The sequence below is a fragment of the Triturus cristatus genome, chromosome 11 (assembly GCF_964204655.1).
Source record: "Triturus cristatus chromosome 11, aTriCri1.1, whole genome shotgun sequence".
NCBI lineage: Eukaryota > Metazoa > Chordata > Amphibia > Caudata > Salamandridae > Triturus > Triturus cristatus.
The window spans coordinates 1080186916-1080208898 of NC_140594.1; positions in this window are offsets into that span (position 1 = coordinate 1080186916).

The window sequence follows — 21983 nt, forward strand, 5'->3', positions numbered from 1 at the left end:
TCCTGGTCAAATTTCAGGAAAAGGAGACAGTGATCAGACACCATCTGTCATCCTCTTATCTATCTAGCTGCTATCATAGACCCTGCAGTTCCTTCAGAACCTCCATTGCACACAAAAGAGGTAGAATAGAAACAAAGGGCATATCCTAAAGGTATCGCGTTGATAGCAGTGGAAGGAGGAGGCTATAATGAACATAAAGAATAGATGAGATCAAAATCCACTGCCTATTGGGCAGTTAAGCCCTTTCCATGAACCGAATGTCTGACAGAATATCGACGGACAGAAAATCGACCTACAAAAATATCGACACAAAAATATCGATGACAAGAATATCGAGATCCTATCTACAACATGGTAAGTACAAAAATATCGAAAATAAAATATAGAATGTCAAAAATATCGTTATTTAAAATATAAAGTATTTTTTTGTTAAAAAAAAATATGTAAAATAAACCAAATAATACTTATAAATAAAATAAACATAATTAAATATATGTTATAATGTTTAAAATTAATAATTAATATATATAATGTAATAAAACATTAATTAAACATATACATATAATATATAATATATATACTTACTTAATAATACATTTTAATAATTGTTTTAATAACTTATAACTTGTTAAAAATTATTATAAATTACAAATACATCATACACATAAAACAATAACATGAATAAAAATTAAATAATTATATATAACACATTTAAAAAATTACATTTAATTTGAATATTGTTAAAATTAATTATATATTGCATTAGCTAAAATAATACAAAAAATATTAAATAGCACCGACAATAAAACTACTACTCCAGCTACAAAAAAAAACAGTAAAGAAAATGTTGGATAGCGTAGAGCTAAAAATTACTATTTCCACTCCAGGGAGTGTAACAATAGGGAAAGTGTTGGATAGCGTAGGGGTAAAAATTACTATTCCCACTCCAGAGAGTGCAACAGAAGGGAAAGTGTTGAATAGCGGAGGGGTAAAAATTACTATTCCAACTCCAGAGAGTGCAATTGTAGAGAAAGTGTTGGATAGCGTAGGGGTAAAAATTACTATTCCCACTCCAGAGAGTGCAACAGTAGGGAAAGTGTTGGATAGCGTAGGGGTAAAAATTACTATTCCAACTCCACAGAGTGCAACAGTAGGGAAAGTGTTGGATAGCGTAGGGGTAAAAATTACTATTCCCACTCCAGAGAGTGCAACAGTAGGGAAAGTGTTGGATAGTGTAGGGGTAAAAATTACTATTCCAACTCCAGAGAGTGCAACAGTAGGGAAAATGTTGGATAGCGAGGGGAAAAAAATACTATTCCCACTCCAGAGAGTGCAACAGTAGGGAAAGTGTTGGATAGCGTAGGGGTACAAATTACTATTCCAACTCCAGAGAGTGCAACAGTAGGGAAAGTGTTGGATAGCGTAAGGGTAAAAATTACTATTCCAACTCCAGAGAGTGCAACAGTAGGGAAAGTGTTGGATAGCGTAGGGGTAAAAATTACTATTCCCACTCCAGAGAGTGCAACAGTAGGGAAAGTGTTGGATAGCGTAGGGGTAAAAATTACTATTCCAACTCCACAGAGTGCAACAGTAGGGAAAGTGTTGGATAGCGTAGGGGTAAAAATTACTATTCCCACTCCAGAGAGTGCAACAGTAGGGAAAGTGTTGAATAGCGGAGGGGTAAAAATTACTATTCCCACTCCAGATAGTGCAACAGTAGGGAAAGTGTTGGATAGCGTAGGGGTACAAATTACTATTCCAACTCCAGAGAGTGCAACAGTAGGGAAAGTGTTGGATAGCGTAGGGATAACATTTACTATTCCAACTCCAGCGGGTGCAACAGTAGGGAAAGTGTTGGATAGCGTAGAAGTTAAAAATAACATAGTTATAAATAAAATAATTATTTAAAATAATTAGTGATTTAATTATTAAACAACTCAAAATTATTTACAAATACCAATAAATAATTATTACAAACATAACTACCAAAGAATAATTAATTAACAATACATTAATAATAAATACCAATAAATAATAATTAATAAATATTAATGACCAAATAATAAATATTAAACGCTAAAATATTTTTCATAACCAAAAACATATGAATTATTAAAAAGTAAATACCAATTTAAATATATTTAACCATTTAAAAAAATATATACCGCAAAATAATAATTATGAAATATTAATTACCAATTAAAAAATATTGAACTATTAAATATTTTTCATACGCCAAAATAATAAATATTACACATTAATTACCAATTAATAATTACTTATTAATATATTAATTAGAAACATCAATGCATAATATTTAATTATATTTAATTCACAATTAATGATTAATCAACAATTAATTATTGTTCATAACCAAAATATTATAATTTAAAATATTTACCAATTAATAAGTATTGTCCAATTAATTAATTATCAATACCCAACAACTAATTTAATAATTACTTAATTAGATTTCAATTACTTCCAACACTATTCCCCTATAAACGCACGACACACTCCACTAATAAAATAATACACTTAACATAATTATCAATTAATCAACTAATTAAAACTAATTGCCAATTAATAAAAATTAATTACCAATTAATACTTAATTAACAATAATATAATTATCAATACCAATAAATGAAAATAAATTATTAATTAATTACAATTAAATTACTTCCCACCCTATTCCCCTATAAACCCACAACCCGCTACGGAACTTAAACGCAAAAATGTATTAAAATCAATTTATAATTCCTAAAAATGTATAATTAATTCCATATAATTAAATTACTTCCCACCCTATTCCCCTATAACTCCACAACCCGCTACAGAACTTAAACGCAAAAAATAATTAAAATTAATTTATAATTCCTAAAAATGTATAATTAATTCCATATAATTAAATTACTTCCCACCCTATTCCCCTATAAACCCACAACCCGCTACGGTACTAAAACACAAAATTGACTTAAAAAACCATTATTAACATATAAAAATTGTATACATATATGTTAAAACCAGTAAAACACTTAACTAAAAACATATAACACATACATAATAAATACATAACAATAATATAAATATCGATATTAGTAACATCAATATTAGTAAAATCGATATATTTGATGTCGATATTACTAACTTCGATATACTAACATCGATATTAAAATACTTACCTTAGGATCGATATTCTGTCCATAGATATTATTGACATCGATATTCTGTCCCTTCGATATTTAAAACTCGATATTTGTGTAGGTAGATATTTTAGTTTCTATATTTTGGCTGCTCACCCCATGAACCATTATTTGATCTTTTTCATAGAATGAATCAGTATACCAATAACATCTCTGGTGTCTTGGGCATCTTTACAGGCGAGCCTCACTTAATGATCTTATATACCTTGGATATATGTCTGGTTAAACTTATAGAAAAACCAGAGAGAAGGAAAACTCTAGTGAGGCCACTTGTAATGCCTAATGCTATCAATGGCTGTACTTTGTTGTTTGCCTATGTTGACTTTGACGGTAGTGGGAGCCGAAGTTCTGGGGGTCTCAATGGACAACAATGTTAAGCTGTTGGGGTAAAATGCAGAGATGCTGCATGGGCTAGTGCACTCAAACACAATGGCTTATATACCTCTTAATTTACCTCCAGCTTTTTTTTATTTTTAGAAAGCCTTTCTGTTTGGCATCAGGTTATTGGCAAGTTCACATACAAGAGTAACAAAGCTGATGTATTTTATATAAAGCAGTAATGAATGAAGTCCTGGTACCATAATCTATACAATGCCTTATTTTTTTTTTTAACTGGAAAAACAACTCAGATTAACCGCTTAACAATCTCACCTCCAGTAGTATTTAGAAACAATGAAAAACTAAAAACAAATATTAACCCAAGGCACCAGGCTTCTATTAGGAGACAGAGCATGCACCAGCTTCCTGAGGTATAATCTAAATAGCATAGGGTGAGGTGGATGGGTCCCCCTCCGTTGTCTAAGGAAAAAAGGAGGGGGGGTGTAATATGTGTACACAGCACACCCATGTGGGGCCCTACCTTAGTAGTACACTTGGCGGGAGACGGAAGCTGCAAGGTGACTGTTAGAGGCAGCCGCAGCCCCTGCAGGTAAGAGCGTGGGGCCAGGTTGGGGGGTTCGACAGACGACCATGAGGGAAAAATTAAGTAAAATAGTAATTTTCCCTTATAGTCGTCTGTCGAAATACCCCCCCCCCCCTTCAACTGGCCCCACGGCCCACAGCTCTTACCTGCACGGGCAGCGGCTGGTAGGAGGGTCTGAACACATAAAGCCTAGGACAGAACCGATGATGCTACCTAAATCTGAGGTGTCTAGAGAGCCAACCCATGCAATGGGGGACTGAGTTCAAGGGGGAGGCTGCTGTAATTTTTCATGTGCGTTTTTAAGTTTGCTATAAGTTTTTCCCAATGCTACACTAAGGGGATTTTTGCTCAGGTCCCATAGCTCTTCAGTGTTGAGTGAATGACTCTCCGCTGTTGCCTGTGCCTAGTGCATGAACATACTTTGCCACTTGACAAGGGTCAAGGGAAGGATGCGCTGTACTCTTCCAAGCACCTCCAGGGCTACCTTCGATAGTATTTAATATGCACAACTCTACCTTTTTAATTTCCTAAATTGAGTGGTCACTGAGTTAACCTCTTTCCATTCCATGGTCCTGTGGCTGAAACTTGAAACAAAGTGGTTTCATGATGCCAGCATTAGGGTCTTCAGTCATGCTTCAGCCATAATAGTACAATTAATGTTGTTAATCTGTTCTGCTGAGACACTGCTGATATTGCCTGCAGTTTGGGTAATCCATCATCAGAGAAGTTCAAACTCTTGGGAATTGTCAAGGTATATGGTTACTTTATTCTTTCCATTTGCTGACTTCATTGCAATTATTGCCAGCTACTAAATACCATAATAGCTGCAGTTTAGCCGTTCTTTTGACAGCTAATAAAATAGATTCTGTTTTCTAATTACATTTTGTAATTTGAGCTGTTGCTTGATATTACTCTAGCTATTCCATCATTCACAGGCACGGCTTTGAAATGAATTTGAGCTAATGAATGTTTCATTTGTAACAGCAGCAATATAGAATTACAGGACTAAGTTGGATACATACCATTTGCTCACCTGTTGTTTACCAGTGAGGCCCTTTTTGTTACTTAAGCTTCACATCTCATTCGACGAACATTGGCTTTATGGCTTTTACTTTAGTATGTTTTACAAGTTATTATTACTTTCTTTTTCATTTTTTAATTTGCCTACCTTTACCAGGTACCAGTGCCATGGTGAAAATAGAACTAGAATGAACTGAAAACACCTACATGCACTAGGTCACACTATGGGTTAGGGTACCCCGATGATTTGCATAAAAGGGCAGGGGGATTAAAACTACCTACAAGTCTCTAATGTATAACAGGGCATGGCAATTTAGAGGTCAGCAGACCTTTCTGCACTTGCATGTGTGCACTGCTGAGAGCCTAGGGTCAGTTTAAAAGCATGGCTATGTTGCAGGACTGATTTTAAAATGTAAATTGTGCCCAAATCTGAATATGGTGTTTGGGGCATTTAGAAAGTGATAAACTACAATGTTTTGATATGTCAGATATCCCCAGAGACTCCCCTAGGTGTTCCAGGGATGGGGGTCAGGTTCTCCCCATTGTAGAACCCCAGCAACATAGGTTAACATGGCAATACGTTATTAACTAATAACTAACACTAGGGATTGCAGACAAATATAATTAAAGGACTCTGAAGAATGGTATTAATACATCCAATAATAGGCTATTAGATTAAGTGGATTAGCCAGGCTACTTTGATAAAGTGCTAAGTTGCACCCGGGGTGAAGAGCCATCTGGGAAGAGAGGGTTCTGCTGCACAGGAATGTCAGAGCTTGGGGGAGGGATCGTAAACTATTAGCTTCAAAGGAAGAAGGGGGACAGGCAGAAAAAAGTCAGGTCCTTCTACACGCATCCCCCGAGAACCCAGCCAGATGGCAGGCTTAAGGAGATGCCAGGGAGACGGAGTCTATGGAGACAAGCCATCCTGGAGGTTGGTTTAGCTTGCTCTTGCCTCTCTGCTGAGACATCAGCCATATTGAATTTTGGAAGAATTGTGATATCCGGGAGACAGTTGTGCCACACTTTGGAGGACATTGGCATGCTCTGTGATGTTGCCCTGCACCTCATTGGACAGGAGTGGTATCCTGCTTGACCCAGAGAACTCAGATCTGCCTCTTGAAAGAAGAATAAGGGTCTATGATGGAGTATTGATTTGCATCAACCAGGCCCTGCACTCTGGCTGAATGCACCTGCTTCATAATCTGGAACTACAGCGCTTGGGACCTATCTTGCTTCAAAAGGACTGTAGAATGGACTCCCTGTAAGGTACAGGTTAACAGAGCTCACTGGACCAACATCACTCAGCCTGGAGTGCTGCCAGTGGATTTGTAAGGGTTTTGTCCAAGTGGATTGTGGGGACTGATGTCTCAAACTTTCAAGGACCATCTTGGAGCTTCTAGACCCTTGGAGTACGTTTGGGCTCATTGGGATTCTCAGAGGAACTGCAGAAAGAAGTTCCATAAGTTTGGAGAAGTTTGGAGGAGCGTTTGAAAAAAGCTCCATAAGTGGACCGACTCGACCTGGCTGGCCAAGCAAGCAACCCTCAACAGCAAGCCGGTCTGCCCTCTGGGTTTGTTCCGCTCTGGAGGTCCAACTTACAGTGTTTGACTGGGAGCTGGTTAAAAGCCAATTTGCGAACCCTCACCAAATCCAGCATGGTGAAGAGCATTAAGAGATCGGCGAAAAAAAGCTCTCCAAACGTTTCTAAGTCCGAAGGTAAAAGACTTGACCGGCTCCAACAGCAAGAGTCAAGCCACTCACACTCAACAGTGAGCCCGGCTGGATCTCTGGTTCATCCCACTGGAAAGCTCCAGAGGTCTGACTTCCATACTTTGACCGGCAGCCTGTCAAAAGGCAAGCCACCGAACCCTAACCGAATGCAGACCGGTAGGGAGCTAAGAGGGACCTTGGCAGATAAAGCTCCAGAAATGTTTTGAAGTCATTAGGTAGAAACATTGACTGATGTCTACCATGAGGGGTAGCTGCACAGGGCGCCATTGTAATTGGCCTGAAATGTTGACTTTGTCGCAGTCTAGCATAACCAAATGTCCCAATAGATGCTATAGGTTTCTATGCACTATGTAGTGCCAAATGTTTAAAAAGAAATCCATATCTCTGATTCCCTACATTGGATTTTTTTTGTTTTGGTGTTATTCTATAGATAAAGTGATTTCCTATTTTTATAAATTGGTTTTGTATTTTTATTGTGTGTTGTGTCTTAATTATTTACTGACTTGGTGTTTTTAAATGATTCACATACTTATCTCTGAAGTTAGGCCTGCCAGCTCGCAGCCAAGCTACTAAGCACATGGGAATCATTTACTGAGACCTATTCTGAGCCCTAGACTGTGCTAGTGGCCTTATTGCCAGTGGTAGATATATATGTACCACTGCTAATAATCCACTTTCCACCAATAATGGTCAATTATACCTTTTGGGGCATAAAGCCCCCACCCTTGAGTAACAAAATACCCAAAATGCTTCTTTTTTTTTTTTTAGTTCAGAAAAACATTTATTGAAGAGAAAGGTGAAAAGGTGGCATAAAACGATACATAGTTTCAAGCAAAAAGCAATATAATACAGGAGTGTCCAGTATAAATACACAAATGAGAATATAAAACAAGATCACAGCAAAAGAAAATTATAAATGATACAGCTCACAATTTGTTGAAAGAGCTAGGAGAGCAACAGGAGAAATCACAGGAGAAATCATGGAGGTTTGAGAACTTCTTGCTGAGATGGGAGTTGTAAAACATGTTGCACCGCACACTTGTCAAAAAAAGCAGTACCAGGCGACCATAGGTGGAGTCTTTTCGTAGCCGTGCGGAAAGGAAAAAGCAAAAACGTGTCCAGTCTATGATGATGACAAACATCATACCACCAAGCTTTGTAAGAAATTTTTGCAAAGTCTTTCCAGTTCCTCGTAATCTGCTGAAAAGCAACGGCTATCAACAGATCCACAATTTGAACATTGATTTCACAATTATCCCATACTGGTGAAAGGCTCCCCAAGAAAATGTCCCCTATGAAAAATGGGAAATTGGTGTCAAAGATTGAGTTAATTTGAGACCAAACCTGGGTCCAGAACTTACCTACGGGAGGGCAGGAAAAAAGCATATGAAAAAGAGTGGCATCAGGAGACGTACAAGACCAGCAAGTAGTTTGTACTGTGGGGAATCTAATGTTTAGAGAGTGTGGGGAGAACAAAATCCTGTTGTATACATAAAACAATGTTTGTGTTAAACTTGCCGTTCGTGAGGTTCTGCGAATTTTAATCCAGATCTTGTTCCACATTGGTAAGGACCAGACGACATTAAAATCCGTCTCCCAAGCAATTTCAATTTTGGATTTTTGCCTCGATATGCCTGCAGATTGAAGGAATGAGTATAAGGCGGAAGCTTTAGGCTTAGTACGTAATATAGTGAACAATCCAGGGAGTGAGGCATTAGTGGAGGAGTCAGCAGAATTACCGGTGAGTTGATTATATATGTCAAGTATTGTAGTGCGGAGGGTACTATATTTAGTTATACAAGAGGCAGGCAAACTATAAGACTGTTGAAGTGACGAAAATGAGATAAAGCCATCCTCTGAAAACAGTTGATGGACCCATAATAAACAACGTTGTCTCCATGTTTTCCAATAGAAGGGTTTATTACGTATTAATAAAGTTTTATTATGCCAGATAATAGAGGCTAAAAAAGAATCAAGAGTATCATGAGTCAGAGGATATAAAGGGCAGAGAAGTTTGGAAGTGAGTTTAAATAGGGGAGTGGATAATGTTTGGGGCTTACGAGAAAAAGAAAGATATTCAATGAACGAAAATGGGGATAAAAGCGAACGTTCAACAGATGTCCATAAAGGGCAATCTGCTGTGGAATCGAGTAACCAATAAGAAGCCTGTCATAATAAGAATGCTTTGTGGGAAGAAGGGAAATTAGGAAAATTAACACCTCCTTCAGCTTTAGGACATGCTAGCTTGTAGGCCGATAATCTGGGCTTTTTATTATTCCATAGAAAAGAGGATAGTACTGAATTAATAGATTTGAATAATTTAGCATGAGTTGGGACCGGGATATTGGAAATAGTATATAGGATTATGGGGGAAAGCATCATTTTTATAGTATCTAAACGGCCCCACCAGGAAAGATAAAGGGGGTGCCATTTAGTAGTAAGCCCTGAGATTTTTTTAAAGCAATTAGTCATACACAGGGTTACAGTATCTTTTATTGCGGACTTAAAATATAGACCTAGATATTTGATATGGGATGACTTCCAAACGAAGTTCGTTGAAATAAAATCAGCTTTAAAGGTAAATTTAGTCAACGATAAAATTTCACTTTTATCACTATTTAATTTATATCCTAAAATCAAAGAAAAGGCCTGAACTTCCTGTAAAAAAGTGGGAATGGATTCATTAGGGTTGGAAATAAAAGCAAAATATCATCAGCGTAAGCTGCGAGTTTGATGTTGCCATTTGGCGTCTGAAAACCATGTATTTGTGCGTTCTGACGAATTTTCGAAAGAAAGGGCTCAAGAGCTAGGTTAAAAAGAAAAGGGGATAGGGGACAGCCCTGACGTACTCCTCTACCAAGACTGAAAAAGGAAGAGATGAGGCCGTTCGCACAGACAGCAGCACGCGGATTGGAATATAAAAGGGAGACTAAGGAGATGAATTTAGGGCCAAAGCCAAATGACTTAAGAGTGTAGAAGAGATAGTGCCATTCAACTCTATCAAATGCTTTCTCAGCATCTAGTGTTATAGCTGCGAGAGAGTGTTTTAAATGCGGGGCCTTAGATAAAATATTAAAAAATAATCTTGTATTATCACTAACAACTCGTCCTTTCACGAAACCAGACAGTTCCTTGCCTAAGATGGATGGCAAAATAGGATCTAAACGCAGGGCAAGTGCTTTAGATACGATCTTATAGTCTATGTTGACAAGCGAAATGGGCCTCTAATTTCTACAGAAACGCAAATCTTTACCCTCTTTGGGGATTAGGCATATGTGAGCATCTGAAAAGGAACCCTCCGACTTTCCCAAAGAGGTAAAAGAATTAATCAAAATGTACAGTTTAGGCAACAGTAGCTTAGAGAAATGAAGATAAAATTCGACAGTGAAACCGTCAGGTCCAGGTGCTTTATCCTTCTTTAAATGCTGGAGTGCAAGCAAAAGTTCTTGTTGTGTTATGTCTGTTTCTAATGAAAAGAAAGCAGGGGGGTCTTGCTGAGGTGTATGCAGCGAGGAAAAGAAAGTTGAGAGCATGTGACTAGAAGGGTCTGTTTCAGAGGCATATAATGATTGATAAAAAAGAGCAAATTCATCCAAAATATCTGCGTCTTTGAGTTTTAAATTAGAGTTACTATCATAAATAGAGTCAATATTCAATTTGTTATGTTTTGTTTTCAGGTAGCTGGCTAAAATCTTCCCCTCCTTATTCTTCCCACCATAATATTTAGCGCTAGACTTTAGTAAGTACAATGAAGCATTTTCAGTTGATTCCTTATTAAAGAGTAGTTTTGCTTTTATAAGGGTATCAAGAACAGCTTTCGAATTAGATGTATAAAAAGAATGCTCCAGTCTCTGTAATAAAGAACCTGAGCGCTTACGAGCAATATTACGCTTACGGGCCACAAACCGTAGAATAAAATCTCTTGCTGAAGACTTAAAGGCATCCCATATGATGGAGAAAGATAAATAGTTAGTATCATTTATGGAAAAGTATTCCTCAACAAAGGCAGCGAAAGAAGAGGAAAATGTTGGATCCAACAAGAGGGAGTTGTTAAATCTCCATCTTCTAGGGGTATTAACTTTAGGCAAAACATCTAAATCAATTAAACTTGGTGCATGATCCGATAATAATATAGGTCCTATCTCTGCCTTTGTAAGTGCTTGTGATAAGTTATGGGATGTAAAAAAATGATCAATACGTGTTTGAGAGTGATGCACCGGGGAGTAGAAAGTATTTTCTCTAGTGGTTGGATTACACAACCTGCATGCATCTAAAAGTTTATGCTGGGTAATAGCATGAACAAAGGATTTATGGGGCTTATTGGGGATAAATGAGAGTTTAGAGTTTCTATCCACAAAAAGATCAAAAACCTGATTACAGTCCCCTGCTAGTATGAAATTATCCTCCATACAGAGAGTAAGCTGTTGAGTAATTGAGAGCCACAAGGAGGCATCACCACCAGTCGGACCATAAACATTAAAAAAAGAGACTAGAACATCCCTCAACATCAATTTGACATTAAGCCAACGACCATCTACATCAGACTCCTGTGAAATAAATGTGAAGGTAAGCGACTTGCGACATAGTATCATGACTCCATTACGTTTACCATCACCTTTGGAATAGAAAACTTCCCCCACCCAACATTTTTTTAGTTTTAACGATTCATTCTCCGTGAGATGAGTCTCTTGCAAGAATATTATGTCTGCATTTAATTTAGCTAAATGAGACAGAAGTCTTTGTCTTTTTATGGGGGAATTCAATCCTCTAACATTCCATGAGACTAATTTCAGCGGCACAACAGAGCAGTAGTGTTAACAATAAGAAATATAAAAATAAATTTTAGAGCATAGTGACAAAATCACAAAAATAGTGAGAGATGATGTCAAAAGTCCAAAGCAAAAGCAAGAAAAGCAGAAAGAAACAAAGCCAGAGCTATGATCCAGTAAGGAAAGACAAAAGCAAGTGAAGAGTAAGAAAAATAAGTAACACCATAAATTGAAAGCAAACCACCTTAAGAATGAAAGTAAGTGAATCATAAAAAGAATTAAAAAGTGAAATGCGAATAGTAGAAGGTAAAACAACACATGGGATAAGAGGGCAATGGAAAATGCAGAAAGAGTAGGAAGGGGGAAAATTGAGACATATGGGAAATGGAAACAGTGGGGGGATGACATACCTACATGAGAAGGGACCAGGTGAACAGGAGGGAGAGGGTGGAGCCACATGAAATGGACGACACATCCAGGGATCAGCTAAATGGACAACCGAGAGGACATCATGAAACACGAAAAGAATATCTGCGGATGCAAAATAGGAAAAACATTAGAATAAATATAACAGAATGAAGCAATAACAATAATAAGGAGAATAGAAAAAGATAAGCGATCAAGGATTAAGACCTATATAAGGTCAACAACAGTGAAAACAACAGTGAAATCAAAAACCTTGACCCTTGAGAGGGCCCACTCAGAGAGAACACATTATGGATAACAGCATTTTAAATAACAAGTACAGCGTGTAGTCACATCAGGCATTGAGAGAAGAGGCGAGTTCAGAGGAATCCATAGCAATCAGTTTACATGAATTGATATAGCTCTGCAGCCGTAGAGGATCCTCATAAGCAATTGTTTTGTTATTATGTGTAACTTTAAAGAGACAAGGATGAAAAAGGCCATATCTGGCTCCTATTGAACGGAGCTCAGCCCGCATGTTTAGGAAAGCTTTGCGACGGTTTGCAGTAGCTTTGGCATAATCCTGTGCGAAGGACAGAGATGAGCCAGACCATGTAACCTTCGGCGAGGCTCTTACTGCTGAGAGGACCTTTAACAAATCAATGTATTCCAAGAAGTATAAAATAACACCTCTTGGCCTTGATGAGGACGAGGCCTGTGAAGGAATACGGCCTAGGCGATGCGCCCATTGGATGTTGAGGATCGTTCCGTCTGGCATGTGGAGCACCTTCGGGAGGAACGATTTGAAGAAGGAAATAGAGTCCGTCCCCTCAAGACCCTCTCCCAGGCCATAAATACAGAGATTATTCCGTCTGTTGCGATTTTCCAAATCCTCGACTTGTTTCTGAAGTGCGGATACTTGAGAGTGAAGATGAGAGACCTTGACTGACGTTTCTTTGAATGAAGAGACATTTTGTTCAACAGAAAAGACCCTTGCCTCCAGCTGGGACCAGTTATCTGTTAAAGTTTGTAGTTTAGTGTTGGTTTCTTCCATGAAGGGCCGAAGAGCTCTTATTTCCTCCAAAAGTAACTCCATCGACACCGGCAAAGTTGATTTAGGTGGTGACGGAGGGTCTTTTTTTAAGCGCTTAGTGTTAGATTTTCCTTGAGCTGTGGACGGGGGCTCCATTGCAATGTCTAAATCTTGAGAAGAAAGGTCTGAAGAACCTGCTAGTTTAGAGAACTCAGAGAATACTTTCGAATTTTTAATAAAAATGTGTTTTGGCTTGAAATTTATGGAGTGAGGTATCTTCGTTCTGCCCATAAAGCCCACTCCCCACACTCCGTATTAATGCAGGCGATGTAGTAAGCAAGCGCAAAGATGCACAATGTCACAGAGGAAAGTAAACTTACAAATAAACTATGTAATATGTTGAGCAGTGGAACGAACCAACAGGATATGGAAAAAGCGCCTTTCCAAATGATGGTGAGAATATCAGTCAGTCTTCAAGCAAGCTTCGTGCCCATTGAAAAATCATGAAACAAAGGAGGTGAAAAGAAAAACCCCTCAGCTGAGGAAATGAAGGGACTCTCAAAGTGGCACAAACACAATGCACAGCAACGGTGGCAAACGAAGATTGCTAGCAAAAAAAAGGAATTGAGATAAGTGAATTTGGCAAAAAATTTGCAAAATGGCGTTGTTGTCTATTTAAGGCTGCATAGATTAACAAAGTAAAAAGCATATAATGGCTGCCAGCTCAATGAGAGCGAAGAAGCCGGTGAAGGAATTAGTCGACAAAAATATGCCTAAAGATTAAGTATCTGAGCAAAAAATATCCAGAGGGCATCTTCCAAAAAGCTTATGGAGGAGCAAGTGAGCTCGTAGGAATCAAAAAGCAAAATTACAACATCGTGTGAGGAAACGCGCATTCGCGCGTCAAAACAAAATGGCTGCCGCGCTGCAAAAATAGCCGCGACGGGGACTCACTGCTTTGAAGAACATGTCCGAGCGCTGCTCCGAGGTCACAAAGCAATCCCCCACAGGCTCCAGAGCTTCATGCAGCCCTGCATACCTCCGGCCGGGTGGCAAAATCGCCACGAAGCACCAAATCCTCCAGGCAGATCGGGAGCCTCACCCGCACGCCGCCATTCAACTCGGGCGCCAAGCCACGCCCCCGGCAAAGATGCTTCTAAACTGGTTGCTCACAATGAATTTAACTCTAATCAATAAAAGGATAAAATGGGATGAGCCTGGTTGCTCGGTGTTGTGTAGAGTATATATGTGTGAGCATCTAGAGTTAAGCCAACCAACCTGTATTCTTGTAGTTTATAGGTACCTCACCCCTTCCCTACAGCCTGAAAAATTCTAAGGGCCTCATTACGATGCAAGTCAGATTACCATTCGACCAGCATTGTATTGGAAATGGGACTGCACGACAAGGTCGTGCTTCCCAAATTACGATGCGACCGCCTTCACTGCAGTCAGAAAGTTAAGTTAAGTACCCACCAGAGCTTCCCATAGCTGAGGGACACGGTGAACAGGGGCTCTGATAAGAGCCCCAAAAGCCCCTTTCAGCCAGTCTTTTCATGGCGGAAGTACCAACATGAAAAAGCTTTCAGAAATGTGCATCATAATCCCCACGGCGGTGCCTGAGCAGGCACTGACTCCATTTTGGGGAGTACACTCCACCTGCCACCCTGATGGGCTCCCTGAGCCTGTTGGAGGCAGAGTGGATTCCCCCACCGGCATTGGTCGGACCACCTGTATCATAATACATCTGTCAGACTGATGCCTTAGATGTCGGGCTGACTGCCACCAATGAGCTGCTGGATGACCTTTTGACCGACATTCCTAGCAGGGTGGCTGGAGCATGTAATAAGCAGGGTTGTTGTGACAAGGGTAATAGGTTAAGAGTGCAGTTTCAAAGTCAGTTCTATAGAGTAATACAATTGAAGGCACTATTGTGACTCTTTACGTAAGGAATGTGGCATCAAAGAGAAAACCGAGGGCATGAAATCAGCTTTGTCACATTACAGTTCTACATTCAAAATCCCATTAAATCAAATCTGGAAAAATCATTAACAAATGCCAAATTGCACAGGGCCCTGACAGGATGCCAGTAAAGGTATTTGAAATACATTTAAGGAGGTGGTTCTTGATAAAATCTCAGCCTCCCGGTAGAGTAGCCTGTTCTTCTCCATCTTTGAAAGGATGCCTATTGATGGCCCAGCTAGCTTTCAATCAACTGCTTTACTCAATTCCATTGGAAATGCATTTACTAAATAGCTGCTCAGTCCCCTGAAAACGCAAGTGTTTCAACAATGCATAATCCAAAGAGAGTCTAAAGCTAATTATACCTCGTAATCAGTGACTGATAATGCCTTAGCCCACCAATGAAGATCTCTCAAATTATATTAAGCAAGGGAATCAAAAATAGGTGTGTTGGGCATAGACTTCTCTCGAGCCTTTGAGCTATTAAATAGGAACACCTGTTTGCATTGGTGCTGGAAGCATTTGTGCAGGGGTCCTAACTGCATCCCCCAAAATAATCATGAAGAAGTTCAGAAAGTAAACGAGCACAATAGATGTCTTGAATTTGTTTTTTATCATGTTACATTTACTGAGTGTTCAAAGGCAGAGGTCCAATGTCAGGCTGTCTCATGACAAATTGCTGCTTATTCTTTTAATATGGAGATTGGTGTTTACTTCTCTTTCTCTTCAATTTTTTGAGGACTATGTAAATTGAATTATGTGACATCCTTGATGTTAATTTTCCTTTTTAACACACAGAAACATTTAAATACCTGTAAATATATTTTACATATATTGCAACATATGCTAGCATTTAGGAAAGCAGACGTGAAGCACATATTTTGGTAATTCTTATCGGCTATGGAAACAAATGAAGACACTTTCCTTGGTGATGCATAGATAATAAAAATTTGCTGGACCCAGACTACCACATATTATTGTTTGTACACTATATAGATTTATAAGTAAGATTGCACATCTGTGCAAATTTAGTGGCCATTTCAATAGAACATGTGTAGTCTGTAAAAGACAGTGTTCTACCACATCATACTTTAGATATATATTTGTAACAGTGTGATCTAAAATGCAGCACTGGCTATATACTACACCTTACCACTTTCCTACTGAGCGGTTGTGGCTCTTTTGTTCTTTTATTTGATGATTGGATTTTTCACAGTCCCTATGACTTCAGTGGTGTAACATTGATGGAAGCAACCACACTCTAAAATGTTTTCTAGCCTCACTGCCTGTAGGTTAAATTGGGTAATATGACCATTTTTTATCATTTAGCGATGCTATTAATATTGACGACCAATCTTGCCTTGGTGCTGTGGGTCTTTCAAGGACATCTTGGGACCTCAGCCTGTCCTGGTTGTGGGTACCCTGTCTATGTTCCATACACACCTACAGCTAAAATGAGACTGGGAGAAAGCACACTATCTGGCAAGAGGGAGAGGGCAGAGTCAGTGCTTAATTTGATTCAGTGGTTGCCAGTGGTGGCCACCGGCACTTGTTTTTGGGGACTAGCACATATTTTCTGCATCAGACATTTAGCGAGTGCAAAAGAGGGGAAAACACAGATTGTAAAGTTGGAGGAAGAGAAAGACAGCAAAACCATAATAAAGGGAGAAATCAGAAACCTGCAAGAATGAGAAAAATGGGCAGGGAGTGTCCGGTAGTTGGATTAAAGACTACCATCCTTGGGATTTGGCACACTAACATCTCACTGTACCGGCTACCGGCTACCGGCCTTTGAGCAGAGCTTCAGGCACGGCACTCTTTTTTAAATAAATCAAGCACTTTGCAGAGGTGTGTGCTGGAAGTCTCAGCCCTTTGGTACTGAGTGCAATAAGTTCCACCGTCCTCAGCTACAGTAGTAGGTGCATGGTCCACTTCATGAATAGGAAAAAGCGGCTGTTTAGGTGCACCCCAGAACCACACCACATGTGGGCAGGAAGCAAAAAACTTCAGAAAGGGCGAGATGGTTTGTTTGCATAGGAGATGACATGCAGCAGTAGATACACGTGCATAGTACATGTGAGGAACTTTTGTAACAGCATAACATAAGTGCAACCTTCAGACTGAATATCTTTGCTTTTTGCATGTTTGTTAGTTGTTATCTACTCTGTCCCAGCTGCATAATCCAATCATAGCTAATCATCCATTAAAACTATCTTCCAATCGGCTTTTAGTCTAGATGAAATGTTATAGCTTTCAAAAGTAGAGATTACATGTGTATCTGCAGCTGGAAAACTAGTTTCCTGCTGAATTTGTAGAGGTACTGCAGTATAGGTTGCTGTCCAGAGATATACCTTTATTAAAAAAAACCTAAGGGAGAGGGTATTATCTACTGCTACAACCCTCATGAGATGCGCAATGCTTCTATAGGGCAGAACCTAGGGTAAATTGTTTCGCAGTTGTCAGGGAAAAACATAAATAGAAACAAGGGAATGTTAGAAGAAAGGGTTTAAAAGCTGTTCTTCGACTACTGCCTGAATGGCATTCCCAACATTCCAAGTTCTATTCCTATATGTTCCACTCTCTAAAGTGAATTTAATTTAATAATGTATAATATATGTTCTACATTCCTTATCTCTGGTACTCAACCATTCAATCAATCTTTTATTGTTTTCAGCATATGCCACAACAGTGAATATCACTATATCAGAAAAAAGAATAAACAATTAAATAACAAAACAAAAAATCACAAGAATGTATTGTTTCATCAACAAATGAACATGAGGATGAATGAAACAAAAATAATGAAATGATGCACTTCTCAGGTTACATGTACACTCGTCTTCAGGGTGTTCATTAATCCCTAAGCAATCTAATCCGTTTGCTCTGCATTAATGTAAATCTTTTGGTCCTAAGAGGTAATCTATTCAATACCTAGCGGTTGATTACATTGTCATTCGGAAAGGCACTGAATCAGATTTTGGTCTGTCGAATCTGATTTGGAATCCGTCTTTCTGACTGATTCGGAAAGCTTTCCGAACGACCGATTCTGATGTGTGGAAAGCGTTCGGACTTTCTGAGTCAGTTCCGGATGGCATGTCCAGGTCTATGGATTGCGTTTCCGAATGAGCGATTTCGATGTCAGATTCGGCAAGCCTGTCCGACATGGATTGGCTGTCAGAATCTGACTTTGGGGGCCCAAAACAGGCCCCCCTTTACACAGAGTCTTCTTAATGGGTCCAATGGGGTACCCAAGGGAACCCCCTTTCAAACCATGCACATTGTGGCAGGCACCACGGGGTGCCCGCCACAGGGTGCACAATTGTCCCCACCCACCCCTTTCTTCAATTGTAGCCTGTGTATTTGGTCGGAACACAGGCTCCCATTGAAGTCAATGGTAGTCCGACCGAATGGTATCCGGAACCATCGTAATTGGTCGGTCGGACTCCCCAAATCCGATTCGGTCGAAAACCATTCAGAGACCGATTTGGTCGGAATGCTCTCTTCATCATAATCGAGCCCCTAATCTTAGTTTTTGTATTCAGAATCCTAGATTTACTAACCTTCCAGCAGTGCAGTGTGGGAATACATAGTGATGTCTTGTGCCAATGTTAATCACAGAAGAAATTCACAGAGGTAGATTTAGCAGGAGGTGCATTCTACCTATGTCATTCCTGCACATAGTGTTATGGTGCAAAGGTGGCCCACAGGTGACTTCTGGAAGATGTGTACTCGAAGTGCCCAAGAATAAGTCACAGAAGATGAGTAATTCACTGTAATGTCACATCTCATACCTAAGGATATAATGTGAAGTTCCACTTGCCCCTTAACTGTACCTGATATCTTTTGGAGTTAGGATGTCACCCAGGCAAAGACACATCATGCCATGTAAGTTGTAAAATTCCAGGGGGGGGTATTGAATAAGAGTTTAAGACGTGTGTGCATCACAAAGGTGACGCAACTTGGAGCAAAATCAGTTTTTCGATTTACTTTCCAGCACTAAACTTGATTAGCACCGGAAATAACGAGAAGTAACTCAAAGCAGCACAAAGTGCTGCTTTGCATTACTTAGCACCAAGGGGGCAAACCATGGGTGGAGCATGGGCGTCCCCATGCAACCACCCAAAGTTTCCCTATGCTAAGCCCAATTAACTAAACAAAGTAGACAGGGTTTAACATCAGAAAACTGCACCCTTTTAAAGTAGGTGCAAGGAAGGAGAAATGCTTTCATTTCTCTTTCCTTTTACAACTTTGCATGTATGCTGCACTGTACAGCACTCGTTCAAAGAGGGGAAATGATTTAAGTCAGTTTATGCATAGCATTTTGTACTCAAAGGGTTCCCTTCCAGCACAAAACTCATGCTTGACTCACGGAGATGCCCTTGCACCACGCAAATGTGTCTCTGTGGCGCATTGCAGCTAATTTCAGCACCGGTGTGATGGAGAGGGGAGGAGGGCACCTTATTTAAGTGAATTTGGTGCTCTCCTGCTCTCTCCTTTTCATGCAGCGCAGCATGTACGGCTGCAGCACTGCTCTGCCAAAGAACTTAATAAATCTGGCCCCTGGTGTTCACTTAGGGGCATATCAGCAAGGTGAGGCGATAGAATTATCACCGCTTTTGCGGCCGTTTTCGGCCGAAAACCGGCGATACTTATATTGCCTAATTAGCAAGCTCACGCTAACGCAGGAATTCCTAAGGCCCAGCTTTGCATCTCTAATGAGATGCAAAGTGGGCGTTCCTGACCTGACATGACAGGAGGAATGTCGCTAAGCGACATTTCTTCTATCATCAAGCCCCACGCTATGAAGCATAGCGGCAAGAAAAGTAGCGATAACCCCTGTTATCGCTACTTTCCTTACGCCTGCTTCAGGACTGACTTAGCCATGATATCCTATGGAAGGTGGATATCATGGCTAAGTTTGTGGGGCCCTAACAACAAGCTAACGCCACATTGCGTGAGATTATCGCTGGGTTTCCAGCGATAATCTCACATTAGGCAGTTAGCGCGAGGATTTTTATCGCATTTGAGATAAGCGTTGCTAATAGCACGCTATCTCAGCGATAAAAATCCACGCTAGCCGGCGATAATTATCCTAGCACTAAGTGCGCTTAGCGATAATTATCGCCGGTTGTTGCTGATATGCCCCTTAGTTTGCCACGAATGTGCTTTCAGTTTGTACTGCGGGAGCCTAGTCACTCACATAGCATTGCAAATATTTAAAAATAAAATCCATTTGGATACCAAAAAATCATAAATGAATTTGTCAAAGCTGAATCCTCTTTTTTTATGTTAGCCCAAATAGTAAAAGCAAGGTTAATTTAAATTTGAATTTGGATTGAATATGGCACAGCAACAAAATAGAGGAAGAACAAATACAATTTGTGCAATTATGAGTTTATTTCATGGAATCCAATATTGAACAAAATGTAATTTGGCAAAGATTAATATGCTCTCTTACAGAAGTGCATGTGCATTGTAAAAGAATTAGTTTTTCATCAGACTTACCCCCATTAAGTGCTGTCATAATCGGCAAAGAATGGCCATTATTCTCCTGCTGGTTCTGCCGCATTAATGCAATGAAGCAGTCTCGCCTCTCTTCCCAGTTCAGCTTCCTCTTTCAAAACACACGCCATTTTCAATTACAGAGACTATTTGGGAAGCTGTTGCCAGGCAAAATATTTTTGCAAGGGAAAGACATTTTAGGTATTAAAGCTGCAAAACCATCTTCACCAACACCTGTATAAATCCGACATTGAATGTTCATCTGTGTGTTTTTCATTAAATATTTAATGCCTTCATAAAACATTTTACAATAGTGTGGTATATGTCACTTATGAGGCCCAGTCATACAACTCCAGTGGTGGAATAATACACGTTGTGGTGTATAGAACTGACGGCTTGTGTTGATGGAGTATTTAGCAGTGCAGTATGGTAGGCCCAGAACACATGCCTTCCTAGAAGACCAAGCTACCACAGAAGGTGGTGCAATATATCAGTGACGGCCGGTGCAGGTCAGAGCGGTGGGGGGGGAGGGGAGTCGATAGACGACGACTCATTGTTACCGCAAGCGCAAAGTAAGTGGTTTTCTTTTTTCTTCATTTTTTTTTACCACGCCGTCATCTTTCGAGTCCCCCCTCCCCCCGCCGCCCTACTGCCCTTACCTGCATCGGCTGTCACTGCAATATACTGAATACCCGAGAGGAGGCCTAATTTTAGCACCACTGTGTTTGAGATGACTCTTTGGGAGGAGCCACACAGGGTCACAAGAAAATTAGTGGATCCCGCTTGGAGGTATACATTGTACCTCTTCTATGGGGATACCGTCCATCTCTCAAAATCAGGCAGTGGCTACCTGGCTCAGAGACAGATAGCGCAGTGAGCATCTTTCGCCCTGTCACTTCAGCAAAGGGGTCTGCATCCATCCAAAGAAGCATATTAACTGACCCAGTTGAGCACAATGTACTGATGAACTTTATAGTTGCAAAGAACAAGTTACTTCTCTTTGGTAATACATTATCTTGTAGAGACTCTATCTAGCTGCAGATGTCTTACCTTTGAATTTCCCAGACATCAGGCTGGATCCAGAAACTTTTGCTGAGCAATACCCCTTTTGTGCGGCATCGGGTGGCTCCATTTGGCTCCGCGTGACATTATCGGCGTTGGTAGCATTGGTTATGATGTCATAGTACCTATATAGGCACCACTGAGGCACGCGGACATCTGTACTTTTTGTACTTTCCACACCAGAAGCGCAGAGCTATGAAGTAACTGACGTAGACATGTGCTCTGAAAGCGGGAACAACCCTAGCCCTACAATATCAGTCCGCAAAGCGTGGAGGCATGGGTGGGATCGTAAGGAATCTTCAGCTAGATAGAGTCTCTAACAAATAATGCGTTACAGAAGGTAAGTAACTTTTTCATCTGATAGAGACTTC